General features: G+C 41.4%; 1 non-coding gene across 1 annotated transcript; it reads right to left on the bottom strand.

Moving 5' to 3' along the window:
- Nucleotides 1-603: 603 nt before the first annotated feature.
- Nucleotides 604-722, bottom strand: LOC145412010 (5S ribosomal RNA). The gene has a single exon (XR_013899520.1). It is a non-coding gene; the product is annotated as a 5S ribosomal RNA (ribosomal RNA).
- Between the last annotated feature and the right edge of the window lie 14796 nt (nt 723-15518).

Here is a 15518-nt window from a genome sequence, read left to right as displayed (position 1 = left end):
GTTAGAGATATTAAACTTTGTGTATGGTTGTTTAAGTGTGAACGAACTGTGAAGTGTTGAGTCATCTGCATATGAATGGATGACATTATGAGTGACCAATATGAGACCATTAATATGAATTAGGAATAGAGTTGGAGCCAAAACTGATCCATGTGGCACTCTGGCATTAAATTAGTGGAAACTGGTATATACATCATCTGCTATTACTCTTATCTTTCTGCTGCTGAGATATGAGGAAATCAGAGGAACAAGAGACGTTAGTCCATAGCAAAGGACCTTATGTAGCAGGGAACGGTGCCACACTGTGTCAAAAGCTTTAGAAATATGAAGGGCTATTGCATGAGTTTCTCCATGTTGGTCAACTGACTGATGGATAGTGTGAGTCAGGTGATTAAGTATATCAAAGTTGGATTGTTCGTGACGAAAACCATACTGTCTATCACTGATTAAGTTATTGGATTTAAGATGTTTAACTATGTCCATCCATCCATTTCCAGACGCCATGTATCCCAAACGGGGTGGCCAAGGGCTTAGAGTTAATTGTTGTACAGGGAGGGGCACTAATCCTCCACCAACCCCACTTGACACGTAGGGAGAACGTTATGCCAACAGCATCTGGTGTTCCCAGGCGGTCACCCATCCAAGTACTAACCAGACCCAATGTTGCTTAACTTCGCTGATCGGACGGGAAGCGGTGTACTCAACGTGGTATGGCCGTTTAACTATGTGCTTACTCATTACGATTTCTTACACTTTACCAAGAGAAGATGTGATAGCTATTGGTCTGTAATCAGAGGGGTCAGAGGAACTTCAGTTCTTCGGAATTGGGTAGATATTGGCTTCTTTCCAAGAATTAGGGATTGAAGAACATATGCATAGTTTGAATAATTTGGCTACAACAGAAGCAAGTTCTGGGAAACACTTTTTCAAAACAATTGGAGGAATTCCATCTGGGCCTGGAGCTTTGTTGGTTGGTAAATTGTCCAGGATGAATTTTATGTAATTAGTCTGTATTTTAAGTGGAGCAATTCCGGGAGAGTCCATTTCTAGTACTGGGATTTTCTGGCTGACTTCCTATAACATAGAGTTTCTGGCAAGTGCACTGGCAAGGATATTCGCCTTACCACGCGGGTAATTTTTAATGTTACCGTCTGAAGATTTTAGTGGGGGAATGGGCGATAACTTGATAAAATCATTATTGAAAGAACTGAGAGTTAACCAGAATATTCTAATGTCATTAGGATTGATTAGCAGTTTGGATGCTTGGTTGTGAAGAAAGACTGACTTACCGAGATTTATTACTGTTATTGCATGGTTTCTCTGGCACAGTTGCTATCAGACCAAATTGGGGAGTGTGATCTTTTAGTGAACTGTTGACTTGGCATGAACAATTGATGTCACTAGAGAAGAAAGACTGCCATGGAATGTCAGCAAGATAATTTCTGAATATATCCCATTTTGCCCTATGAAAGTGCCATCGGATAAACCTGACAGGTTCAGAACAGGGAGATTTGGGGGAACTGATTAATGACACTTCGATGAGACTGTGGTGGAGGATCCAAGTGGTGACAGTACTTCTATCCTGTATTGATCTATATTATTTGTCAGGAATAGATCCAAGAGATAGGCGTTATGGTCAGGATTATCTGGTATTCTGGTTGGTTGCTTTACAAACTGCTTGAGATTCAACAATTCAGCAAGCAGCTTACATTCTAGACCAATATCATCAGTCCTGGCAGAATGTGATAACTATTCTACATTATGTATGTTAAAATCATTGAGAACGGTAATTTCAGTGGTAAGGGTGAGGTTAAAGTTAGTCAACTGTGTGGATATGGAGTCAAATATACTGGGTTCTGAAGAAGCACTGGGGGAGAAGTAGACTATACAGATATATTTGATAATAATTAGATAATTTAGTTTATACAGTGAATAACCAAAATTATTTGAAGTTCAAAACAGTGTCAACTACTAATTCAAATTTGATATAACAACAGGTGCCACCCTTGTTACAGAACTTTGTGACGAGTTCTTAACCAGGAAAAGAAAATGGAGATATTTCAGTGGAGGGTGATATTTGGGATTCTGTGAGGAACAGGGCTAGAGGGGATAATAATTGAAGAAAAAAGCGAACTGAGTTCAAGTTGGTACTATGACCACAGATATTGGTCTTAGCGCTTCTTTGCTGACGAACTTGAACTATGTTTGCAATAGTCGCTGTCAGCACAGTCGCTTGGTAGCGACCGGGAGGACCCTGTGTCGCCAGCCCTACCCTGTCGGTGGTGGTAATCCGAGATACCACCAGATCAGCAGATATTAATGCAGCGGCCATTGCTAAGAGGGACTGGAAATAGAAGGTATGGTATCTAACGTGCATGTAGTGTGGTGCAAACAGTTGAAAGTAGAGGTATCATGAGTGTATGTTGGCCTACTTTCTGTGTAAGTGAAAGCACTGAAAATGTTCGGCAAAGGGAGATGGTCACGATTAGGTCCTGAGGGCTGGTGAAACGGGAGCTCCAGCTCTCCGTCACCAGCTTGCCATCCACCCTGGGGGTACTGCCCTATTCGACTGGTGCAACAGTCTTCACTCTTCGAATCTATCTTATATAATATGTCTATCTATCTATCTGTGTGTCTGTCTGTCTGTCTCTCTGTATATATATATATATATATATATATATATATATATATATATATATATATTGTTACGGAACAGAGAAAGATAATGTACACTTTAAGTGAGAATACGAAGAGTCACCACTGTCCCGTAAAGTTCCAGGTTCAAAACAAAAGAGTTAGGTAAAATTACAAGTTAAAGTTTAATGCTCAAACTAACAACAAAACATTCAGAACTCATAAGGATAATGTAATGGCAAATAAACAGGTTAAATATATGGTTAACTGCAATAGCCTCTATTAACACGAAGTTAGCAAAAGTAAATTTATCTAAGTCAGCCCTGATAAAATGAGATACCAGATAATACTCAGTGAATGCCAGATAAATTATTACAGATACAAACTATTATCAAAAATGACTGACATAAAGAACCCCACACGAATTACAAAAACTTCACTAGGCCTACAAATTAAACCTATGCTATACAGTACAAGAAAAAAAATACAACAACAGTTATACTCAAATTACACACAGCTGCTAGATGGTTGGAGACTTCTTGAGCACTCACAATAATAATATCTGTACAGGGGAGGACAGAGATGTGAACAAAATGAGGAGCAGATCTAAGTGGCAATGATGCAGAGATTGAGCTCATTATATAGGGGCCAGCAGAGCCTGATACAACTTGTAATAAGGACGCGCAAATGAAGCGATGGGGACAAACGGTCGACAATCCCGCACTGAATAACAGAAAGGACGACTTACTCTACTATAACGGTAGAAGGGGGGGACTGAAGCAGAACACGCTCGTGATCAAACATGCAGCAACTGTGCGTTAAAATTACACAAAGGATGATGAAATCATAGGCTATGTAACACCTCCCCACAAAGAAAAAAGAAATTTACAAAGGAAATTTCTTATTACTCTAAAACAATCTGTACATGGCATTACAGAACATGGAAAAGTCCCTCCTAATTTCACAAAACATGAGATCTCCCTAGCACGTTCAGTCATAGGTACTTGCCAGTATCCCTTTAACAAATCAAACTTACTTATGTACCTAGCCTTTCCGATCTTGTCTATGCAATCTTCCACGCGAGGGAGTGGGTAAGTGTCTGTTTTGGCTATCTGATTAACACGTCTGTAGTCAATGCAAAGCCGCTGTGACCCACCTGGCTTAGGGACCAGAGTGACAGGAGAACTCCACTCGCTCTGACAGGGCTCAATCATCTTGTGGTCCAACAGGTAGCCAAGCTCCTTCTGGATGAGAGGAACTTTCACTGGGTTCACACGGTAAGGAGGCAATTTAATTGGCTTGCGTCTCCAACATCGACATCATGCATCAACACAGTGGTTCTTCCTGGAGTAGCACGGAACACTTGCGGGTACTCCTGCAGTAATGCCGAAAACTCCTGCCTTTCCTTAGGAGGTAGATGAGAAAGCTTAGTCTGGAGATCATTCATGATATCAGGATTCTTCCCCAAACTATCACTGAGGCTCATACTGCATGGGAGAGCTTCACTTGCAGACTCGGGTGGAACAGCTACAGTGCAGACTGGATTATTTTCGTCCCGCCTGTGATATAACTTTAGCATGTTGATGTGACATAGTTGCTTGCTCTTTCTACGATCTGGTGTGGCGATGACATAGTTGACATCACTGAGTTTCTTCTCCACAAAATAAGGGCCACTAAACTTGGCTTGAAGAGGTTGCCCATGAACTGGTAGCAGAATCAAAACCTGATCTCCTGGCTGAAAGTGGCGTAACCTGGACTTCTTATCATACCAAGTCTTCATCTTCTCCTGAGCAGCTCCTAAATTCTCTCTCGCCAGCTGTAAAGCAGTGGACAGCCGTTCTTTGAAATTCATCACATACTCCAGCAGGTTGACGTCATCTTCCTCCGACAGCCAGCATTCCTTGAGTAACTTAAGGGGTCCTCTTACTTCATGGCCAAACAGTAGTTCAAAAGGTGAGAAGCCCAGTGATTCATTTGGAGATTCTCTTGCGGCAAACACAACGAATGGAAGACCTTTATCCCAGTCTTTCTGATGTTCCAAACAGTATTTCTTGAGCATCGATTTGAGTGTTTGATGATATCTCTCCAACGCTCCTTGGGTCTGGGGATGGTAAGCTGAAGACGTGATCTGGGAGATGCCCAACTCTTTCAGAGACTGCTTGAAAACATTCGACATGAAATTACTTCCCCGGTCTGACTGTACCTCCTTAGGCAGACCAAACTTTGTGAAGAACCCTAGCATTTCCTTAACCACGTTCTTTGCTGAGATATTTCTAAGTGGAATGGCTTCAGGATAACGAGTAGCCATATCAATCATGGTCAACACATAAGAAAATCCTGAAGAAGTCTTAGGAAGAGGGCCCACAATATCCACCAACACACGGGTGAAAGGCGCCTCAAAAGGAGGAATGGGAACTAGAGGTGCAACCTTTTCGGTCTGATTACACTTCCCCACAACTTGACAGGTGTGACAAGACTTACAATACCAGGAAACATCCCTGAAGATACCTGGCCAGTAGAAGTGTTTCAAAATGCGTGCCACAGTCTTCCTTACTCCAAGGTGTCCTGCCAAACTGGAATCATGAGCCACTCTAATGATATCCTGCCTACAAACACGAGGGATGACAACTTGATGTACAACCTCCCATTCACAGTCGGCTGATGCTGTTGGGGGTCTCTCACTTCCTCATAAGTACTCCTGACTTTACATAATAACAAGTAGAAGCACCGGCTGACTCTTCTTCACTGTAAGCAGAGTTAGCTAGACCTTTCAACTCAGGGTCAGCAACCTGCAACTCAACCAACTCTTGACGAGACAAATTATCAACACTACGGGGTACTGCCTCATCTGGTGAGTGGTCCAAATTAGCAAGAAAAGTGTCAGCTAGGATAACATCATCATCATCATTATCCTCTAAATCACCAGTAACTTTAGACTTAGCCCTAGTGACAGCACATGCAGGGAACACATCAGGGACATCACAATCCTGGGACGCAGCCACTGGCTCACTAGACAACTGAGGAGCTGGACACACTTGACTTCCACCAATATCATTTCCAAGTAAGAAAGTTACACCTGACATTGGGAGTGTCTCAACCAACCCAACCATAACGGAACCATTAACAAAACCAGACTCTAAATTCACTCTGCACAGAGGGACAGAGAAGTAATTATTCCCTACACCTTGTAAGATTACAGTTTCATCAGAGGAATTAACATTAGAGCCTAGAACACTGGTCAGCATAAGGGATTGGCAAGCACCTGTATCACGATATATTTTAACTGATTTCCTGTCATTACTGTCCAGAGGACTGACAAAACCATCAGACAGGAAATTAGCACATGAACTCTTGAGAGTGTCACCCACGTTACTGCTCAAAAGAGGAGCTCCATCATGAGAATTTAAGTTATCCTCAAAGCAGGTTCAGTTAACTCAGTTAAAGAATTCTGGGAACTCTCAAGAGTGGACACTAGACCAATTGACTGAATATTTAAAGACTCCTTTTTGTTCACATCACGCTGTCTCCTGAAACATCTCTCCGTAGTATGACCAAGCTTACTACAATAAGTACATTTACTTTTCTGAAATCTAGAGGTGAAGCTGGTATTTACTTCCTGAGAAACATCATCCTTATTCTCTTTCCTGTTACCTGTACTCTGAGTAGAGGCAACGTACTTACTTTCAGCTTTCCCTTTTTCTCTAGAATATCTCTTGTGAGTGAGAACATACTCATCAGCTAAAACTGCAGCATCAGACAAATTATCTATTCTTTTCTCATCAAGATATAGGCTTACATCTTTATAAATACACCTTTTGAAGTCCTCCAGCAAAATCATCTGCTTAAATTTGTCAAAATCAGAATCCACATTCTTAGAACTTAACCACTGCTCTAACAGATCTTCTTTGATTTTTGCATACTCAACATGGGATTGCTTATCTTGCTTGTAAGTTGTCCTAAATTTTACTCTATAGGCTTCAGGAACAAGCTCATAGGCCTTAAGAATCAAGCTCTTAACTACATCATAATTATCAGACTGATCCTGAGGCAAAGATGCATAAGTTACTTGAGCTTTATTGGTGAGAACAGTTTGAAGGAGTACTGGCCAATACTCCTTGGGCCAATTAAAACCTGTAGCTACCCTCTCAAACAACTGAAAATACTTTGTTAAATCAGATTCATTAAAAGGAGGGACAAGTTTAACATTTTTAGCCACATCAAAATCATCAGAGCTAGATGATCCAGTTCCACCTTGTTTCATGCGATACTCATGGTCTGCCTGAATCCTAGCAAGTTCAACTTGTGCCTGTATCTGTGCCTCCTGAATCCGAACCTGAGATTCCGCCTCCTTAGCCTGAGACTCAGCCTCCTTAGCACGTGCTTGAAATTCAGCCTCCTGAATACGAGCCTGAGACTCCGCCTGCTTAGCATTTGCCTGAAATTCAGCTTCTTTAGCACGAGCCTCCTGCAGAGCTAGCTGTAACTTAGCTAATTCAATCTGCGTTTGCTCATTTGGAGGAGTTACATTAAACAAGCTTTTATTAATCATGCCAACAATTTGATCCTTAGAATGATGAGAGTGAACTGCAATTCCCAATTGTTGAGCAACAAGCTTAAGTTCATTCTTTGTTCTGTTTTCTATATCACACACTGTTTGCACATTTGACAAAAAATCTTTGGCTTCATCAAGTGTAGTAATAGTAGCCATCATGAATATATCACAGTCACAAAATATCAAACAATATCCTTATGATAATATCCTGAATATCCTGATATGAGGTCGCCAAATTTATGTTACGGAACAGAGAAAGATAATGTACACTTTAAGTGAGAATACGAAGAGTCACCACTGTCCCGTAAAGTTCCAGGTTCAAAACAAAAGAGTTAGGTAAAATTACAAGTTAAAGTTTAATGCTCAAACTAACAACAAAACATTCAGAACTCATAAGGATAATGTAATGGCAAATAAACAGGTTAAATATATGGTTAACTGCAATAGCCTCTATTAACACGAAGTTAGCAAAAGTAAATTTATCTAAGTCAGCCCTGATAAAATGAGATACCAGATAATACTCAGTGAATGCCAGATAAATTATTACAGATACAAACTATTATCAAAAATGACTGACATAAAGAACCCCACACGAATTACAAAAACTTCACTAGGCCTACAAATTAAACCTATGCTATACAGTACAAGAAAAAAAATACAACAACAGTTATACTCAAATTACACACAGCTGCTAGATGGTTGGAGACTTTTTGAGCACTCACAATAATAATATCTGTACAGGGGAGGACAGAGATGTGAACAAAATGAGGAGCAGATCTAAGTGGCAATGATGCAGAGATTGAGCTCATTATATAGGGGCCAGCAGAGCCTGATACAACTTGTAATAAGGACGCGCAAATGAAGCGATGGGGACAAACGGTCGACAATCCCGCACTGAATAACAGAAAGGACGACTTACTCTACTATAACGGTAGAAGGGGGGGACTGAGGCAGAACACGCTCGTGATCAAACATGCAGCAACTGTGCGTTAAAATTACACAAAGGATGATGAAATCATAGGCTATGTAACAATATATATATATATATATATATATATATATATATATATATATATATATATATATATATATATATATATATATATATATATATATTTGTCATAGGTGGGGGCGCTCACCATCCACTCACTCGATGTAGTCCTGCTCTCGGGTGTCTGCCCTTTCCCCTCCTCCATCCTTCTTTCCTTCCATCACCTTCTTTCTTTATCTCCTTCATTCTCTCCTCGTTCTTCTGCCTACAGGTGACTTTATACTCCCTCTTCCTTCTTCTTTTCCTTCATTCTTTCCTCTTCCTTCTGCCTGTAGGTGACTCTACACTGAGTGACAAGCCAAATGGTTTCCTGTACAACAGGAAACCATTTACTACGCTGGGTGGTGACCATATAACCAAATTTTGGTGCCTGGTGGTTTAGTGGGTAATTACGGAGCTCCAGTCAGATTGAGCGGGTGAAGTTTTATTTCCATGGTGTGGCTAGGGTTTACTGCTCATGTAATGCCATTCAGGGATGAGTGAGGCTGGTCACTCTCATCTTAAATGTCAGGACCAACTTGCCTAGCCCCGGGCTCCTACGCTCCTCATGGGGCAATGTAGGATTGGATGATGATTATATATATATATATATATATATATATATATATATATATATATATATATATATATATATATATATATATATATATATGTGTGTGTGTGTGTGTGTGTGTGTGTGTGTGTGTGTTTAGTTCATGAATTTATCACCCTTTTCTCTTTCCTTTCAGGTTAGCAACAAAGAGACACCCCCGAGATATAACTTGATAATGGTGAGGAAGAAGACGATAATTCCTACGAAGAAATGACACTCTTAATCTGTCCCAGGTTTCTATGACTCACCCTTTACTGAACAAATATCGTCTGATGTTAACTAAAATAAAATAGTAGGCCTGAAACGATTCAAACAGGGTTAATAAAGACAACATTATTTCTCTAAGGCTTCTGTCACACATCTTGAGTAAAATCATCTGGTGTTAGCCATGCAGTATATAACATTACAAATGACGGAACCAAACGATGGACAAATAAAGGTACAGTAACCGAATGGCTAAACTTAATAAACAACATTTAAACCATGAAGGTACCAGTGCTGTAAAAAAAAAAAATGCTCAATGATGGAAGAAGGAAAGTTGACCATGGTGTGAGCTATACTCGAATGGTGACGAAACCTTTTGGTGAAAATTGACAAAAAAGCTGCCAGACTTATTAAGTACAACAAACAGACTGTAACTACTCGAGGCTTCCATTTGTTGGTCTAGGTTGAATAAAACAGCATGGCGTTGGCATCAATAAAATACTAGCGTTGTCCCGAAAGTGAGAGAATTAATGATTACAGTACCAAATTTCTCAACCTCCCACTACTCGCTCTTAACTGAAAATAATCGTCTTGCCTTACCTGGAACAGAATGCTAGAGCTGTCTCGACCATAAAAGTGTCAAAGTACTGTGAATTTTGAAAAAGTTGTGGAAAAGAGAAAATAAAATATCCATAAAAGAAAAGCGGAGCGAGGAAGAAAAACAAAGAACCAATAAAACCGACAACAAAAGAGCTAAATAAGAGCAAAAGGAATGGCGCACAAGGGAAAAAAGTGAATAACTGTGATATATTGAAGAACTATACGTGATTAATGAAGTACTGAAGCGCAGAATGGCGTAGAAAAGAGAAACTAATATTGGGTGACGTGAATAAGAACTGCTGCAAAACTAACAATCAAGAGAATCCGAAGACTATTAAGTGGAGCCTACGGGGAATATCTAAGTTAGTGTCGTCTTTCCTTTCCTTCTTTAAGTATTTCCTCCTGTTTTATTATCCTTCTCACCCGCCTCTCCTCACTCACTCGCCCTTTACAGTGTCCCCTCTCTCGTTTGTTTGTTTCCATTTTCCCTTCTCTTCATTTCCTCTACCTTTTTTTCCGTTCCCCTTTCCCCTCCCCCACCTTTCTTTTCTTCTTTGGTATTTTAGGCTCACCTTTTCTTATTTTCTCACTTTCCGAGTTCCCTTTACCTCTCTCTCTCTCTCTCCCTCCCTGTCCTCCTCGCTTTTCTCTTTTCATATTTCTTCCACTTTTCCATTTCATCCTCTATATTGCTTTATCTTTCTTGCCTTTATTTCTCCTCTTTTTTTTTCTTTCTTCTTCCTCATTGTGACTCTTTCCTTCCTTCACGCTTCCTTCGTTTCATATTTCCCTGTCTCCAGCCTTTAAAACTCTGCTTCTTCCCTTCCTTTGTCCTCTTCTCTCCCTTTTCCTTCTGTTCCCTTTAACACTGTCCTTACACGTTCACTCACCTCACCTCATCCTCTCACCCTTTACTCCCTTCTTTCCCCCTCCATTCATTTCCTCTCTTCTTTCTCATTTTCTCCCTTTCGTCTTTTTTTTTCTTTTTTTCCCGTACCTCCACTGATTAATTTTCTCTCCTATTTTATTCTTTCTCTTCCACTGTCTGATCTTTTTTCTCCCTCTTCCCCTTCTTGTCTCTGCTACTTCCTTTTCTCTCTGTCCCCGCTTATATCTTCCGTTTCTTTCTCCTATCGTTCTCATACTCACATCCTTTTATTTTCTGTCTTCTTTCTGATCGAAGACTCTCTCTCTCTCTCTCTCTCTCTCTCTCTCTCTCTCTCTCTCTCTCTTCCGTTTCCCATTCTCTCTTCCTTTATTGCCAGTGTGCTCTTTGTCCCCTTGCATCCCTCCCTCCCTTCGTACACATATTTATTGCCTCTTCTGTCTCTCCCTTCGCTCTCTCTCTCTCTCTCTCTCTCTCTCTCTCTCTCTCTCTCTCTCTCCGTTCTATATAGCCCTCTATTTCTCTGCTCTGTCACTCTGCTTGGCCCCTCCTTCCCCTCTCAGAAAAGATAAGAGGGAGAAAGAGAAGAGAAAATTGGTGGAGGAAGGGAGAGAGGACGAAGACAAATAGACCTCCTCCCTCCATCTTTCCCTCCTCCCTCCATCTCCCCCTACTCCATCCAGCTTTATCTCTCCTCTATGTAAAACCCTCCATTGTCCTCGTGTCTCCCTTCTTATCTTTCTCCTTTATTTTTCCCATTCTTCCTGCATATATTTTCTCATTCATACTAGGCGCTTATACACCAACATTTTTATTGATACTTTGCACTTATATATCTGCATTTTTTTTTTTTTTTCCTGTCTCCTGAGCAGCTGAATTTCTTTTTTTTTTTTTCCTTCTGCCCGTCTACCTCCGTTCCTCTTCCCTCCCTTCCTACCTACCCATTTATCGGCATCCGTCTTCCCTTCCCTCTTTCCTCCTTGTCCACTTACTTATCTACCTGCTCCTTTTGCTATCTCTCCTTTCCCTAAACACCAATTATCTACCTCCCACCCTAGCAACCAACCTACTGTACCTGCCTACTTGCCTACCTGCGTGCCTGCCTTTCTGCATTCTTCCTAACTACCAGATTCTCTTTCTCTCTCTCTACCTACCTACCTACCTACCTACTGTACATACCAACCAACCAACCAACTTACCTTCCTGCCTACCTACATCCCTACCTCTCTGACGCCTCTCTCCTTGCCTACCCCCCCCCTCTCTCTCTCTCTCTACCACATCCTTATCTTCCCTCCTTGTCTTTCTGACACATCACTGTTAACCCACCTTTCACCCTCCGACTTATCAGTCTTCCTCTCTCTGTCTCTGCTTATCAACCTACTCGCCATCCTTAGGCTACTGCTTATCCCCGTGGCAGCCCCAGGATGTGCCTCCAGAGAGCTGGTGGTGCCTGTGCCTGCTGCTGGAGAAGCCTGATGATGATGATGATGATGATGCCCACCCTCACACTGCTCTCGCTGGTCAGAGGTAGGTCTGGGGGAAAGAAAGGGGGAGAGATAAAGGGCGGAGGGGAGGGTGTGAGGAATTAAGGGTTGAGGGAAAGGAGGGAAGAATTAGAAGGATGAGGGAAAGGGATTATTACTGGACGGCGGGGGGGGAGTGATTCAGGGATGGGGAATGAAAGAGAGGAGTAAGGGATGAGGAAAGGAAGGGATTCTGGGAAAGGGGAAGATGAGTAGGCATGAGGGGTGGGGGGAGGATGGGTAGGAGTGAAAAATAAGAGTAGGAAGAGTGAGATAAAAGGAGAAAATAAAAAAATAAGATATGAAGGGTGAAGGGGAGGTAGTTTGGGATAAGAGGAAGAATGATAGGCTTTTTGAAGAAAGCCCAAATTGGCAGACGAAAGTTTTATTTCCGAACAGTTTCGGCAACCACTGATGTCCTCGTCGGTGGAGACACAGAGGGAGTGACCATCGATCTTCTTGGTAAGCTTATAAAACACGTGAGGGTACTATAATGGGGGGAAGGGGGAGGAGGGGGTAGGGAGTTAGGGGCGTGTGTGTGTGCGTGTGTGTGTGTGTGTGTGTGTGTGTGTGTGTGTGTGTGTGTGTGTGTGTGTGTGTGTGTGTGTAGACGTAATAGGGGGTAAACAGCGACAGGTCAGGTCATCCAATCCTGTGAAGTCGGGTGCAGAGAAGAGGGGATCAGGGAGTGACCTCTCTTCCAGGACTCTCATAATTGGGTCAGGCTTGTATGTGCCTCCACTGATGTTGAAGTTAGTTAATTTTTGTTTACACATCGAGTCTTTTATCCCATTCATTTTTAACGTTCATTACATTTGTAAAGTAAGGTGCTTTCACTCCAGCTAATAACGCAATTTTCCTCATAATCACGTGAAAAAAGGGTTTACAGGCATGATTTTGTTCCTTAATGCACATGTTTAGCTGTCTACCAGTTTCATATATGGGAAGGTGGTGGGAGGGATCAGGTAAATGAAGAGAGGGAGGGGGAAGGGGGACTTAGGGCAAGATGGAAGGGTGCACAGTACAAAAGAGTACAAAGGAAAGCAAACAGCATCAGACCTAACAGCACTTCCCTCAACTCACCGATCCTTCCGCCCGAAACTTGCCGGAAAAAGTGGGAAGGGACCCTCTCACATCAGAAAAACTGTCATGGAGATTTCTTAGCGATGAAGAGACAAATATAATCAGCACAAGCAATCTGTAAGGCAAACGTGGCATTAATTGTGTAACGATATTACACAGCTTCTGTATTCTTCTTGATCTGGATGAGAGGAAATTAGGTTAACTGTACAATTCAGTTATGAATGTGTCAAAATAGGAAGCTAAAGACTTATCTATGGGATGTTAAATGATATTATTGTATCACAGTCCAACAGATTTTTAGGCAATTTGATTCATTTCCGTACAGGACAATCATATTGAGGAAAATTATTTGCTTCGTTTCACTAGAAACATCTGTCAATAATTTTACAACCATCTGTGTAGGGCCTGGGAGCGAAGGGAGGGGGTTGTTGGTATCAAAACACTAGACTCGGACGCAAAGGAGACCCCGAAAACCAACCAGAGGCTTGTTAGTGGGAAGCAAACATCTTGCAATAATATTCTACATAAACTAGCTCTAATAGAATTTATCTTTTCTTATACAGTGACTAGATTACTGGATATCAAGCAATAATTAATACGTAGATTATTTATTTTTATATTAATATAATTTTTTGGGGGGAGGCGTGAGTGGGGGGGGGGGTGAATGTGCAAGTACAGGGACCCGTAACGTTCCAAAGCAACAGGAACCAATCAGCCTGAGTATTTTTTTTTTTTTTTGTCTTTTAAAAGTTTTTGATTTTGAAATTAGGTAGCCTCTGGTAATCGCTTTGATAATCAGATTTAGCTGTTCCAAGCGTTTCATATATGGCTTGTTACGCAATATGGGTATCATTTTTGGTCTCTGCTCACAATGACATGAAGAAAAACCCATATAATTTTCGTAATGTGGTGACCCAAATTGAACACAATACTCAAGGTGTGAGCAAACGAGGAACCGTAAGAGAAAGATGATATTCTTGGATGTGAAGTTGAATGCCCTGCCTGTGAACCCAGCTATTCAGTCCTCTATCTTTTTGCTTCTATGCATTGTCAACCTCGTTTGAAATTCTCTTTTATGAGCATTACTAGTTCTCAATCTTGGTTTACATTCATGAGCATTGTACTATTCGTAATGTATTTTTTTTCTGCTTTTACTTGCATTATTTTGCATGATCATTGTGAAAAACCGTTTGCCTCATTTGAGGCATATTAGACTGATTATCAAGACCTCTCTTAATTATCCAACTTTATCCGTATATATGTCTCTGGTATCGGTATTTGTATCAGCATTTTTGAAAATTTACAACACAAAGTGAGTGAAGACGAAGGAGAGCTGCAAGGCTTGGTGGATGAGTGTGGGAGAGTGTGTAAGAAACGGAATCTGAAGGTGAATGTAGGGAAGAGTAAAGTGATGGTCTTTGAGAGAGGTGAAGTCAGTGAATGTACAGCGAGGTTGGATGGTGAGGAATTGGAACATGTGAGTACGTTTAAGTACTTGGGTAGTGTGATGAGTAAGGATGGGGGTTTGGAGGGTGAAGTGCTTGAAAGGGTACAGCAAAGGAAGAAAGGTTGCTGGTTCTTTGAAAGCAGTGATAAGAAGCAGGGAAGCGAGCATGGAAGTGAAAAGTTACTACATGACAGTATTGTGATACCAACTCTAACGTATGGAAGTGAAGCTTGGACGTTGTTGGAAGGACACAAGAGTGACAGCAGTGGAAATGAGTTATTTAAGAGAAGCCTGTGGAATCACATGGGGAGACAGGCTGACAAATGAGAATATAAAGGAGCGTTGTGGTGTGGATGTGGATGTGATAGGAAGCGTTAGGAGAAATACACTGAGGTGGTTTGGCCATGTGGAGAGGATGGAGGGTGAAAGATTGATGAAGAGAGTGTATGTGAGTGAGGTGGAGGGGGGAGAGGGAGGGGGAGGCCGAGGATGAGATGGAGGGATGGGGTAGAGAGGTTTATGAGAGAGGGGGGGGTGAGTTGGGAGCGGGGCAGTGAAATGGCGGGGGACAGGGCGACGTGGAGGCGATTTGTTTGTGGCCACCCCGAAAATGATTGAGCCGTCTGGCAATAGTTAGATAGATACAACACAAACCTTCATCAGTATCATCAAAATTAATCAGAAACAGCATAGGACCCAGAACTGAACCTTAAGGCACTCTTTTAACATTCATACAGTCTGATCTTTCTCAGTCATTTAGCAAGTTATCATTTCAGGTTATCACAACTGCACTGCAATCATGTATTTTAAGCCTCTTATGTTTTTGTGTGGAACTTTATCAAATCGTCTCTGGAAACCTACAGTAAATACCGCAGATTACATTAACAAATTTAGTTATATCATACATGTCAATCCATTACTGAAAAAGCCAAGGAAACTCATATGA

Source organism: Coenobita brevimanus, chromosome 91 (genome assembly GCF_032717465.1).
Source record: "Coenobita brevimanus isolate Jiangsu-jjx chromosome 91, ASM3271746v2, whole genome shotgun sequence".
In the NCBI taxonomy this organism is placed as follows: domain Eukaryota; kingdom Metazoa; phylum Arthropoda; class Malacostraca; order Decapoda; family Coenobitidae; genus Coenobita; species Coenobita brevimanus.
The sequence above is the reverse complement of the archived record's forward strand: the minus strand, read 5'-3'. Positions and strand labels throughout refer to the sequence as shown.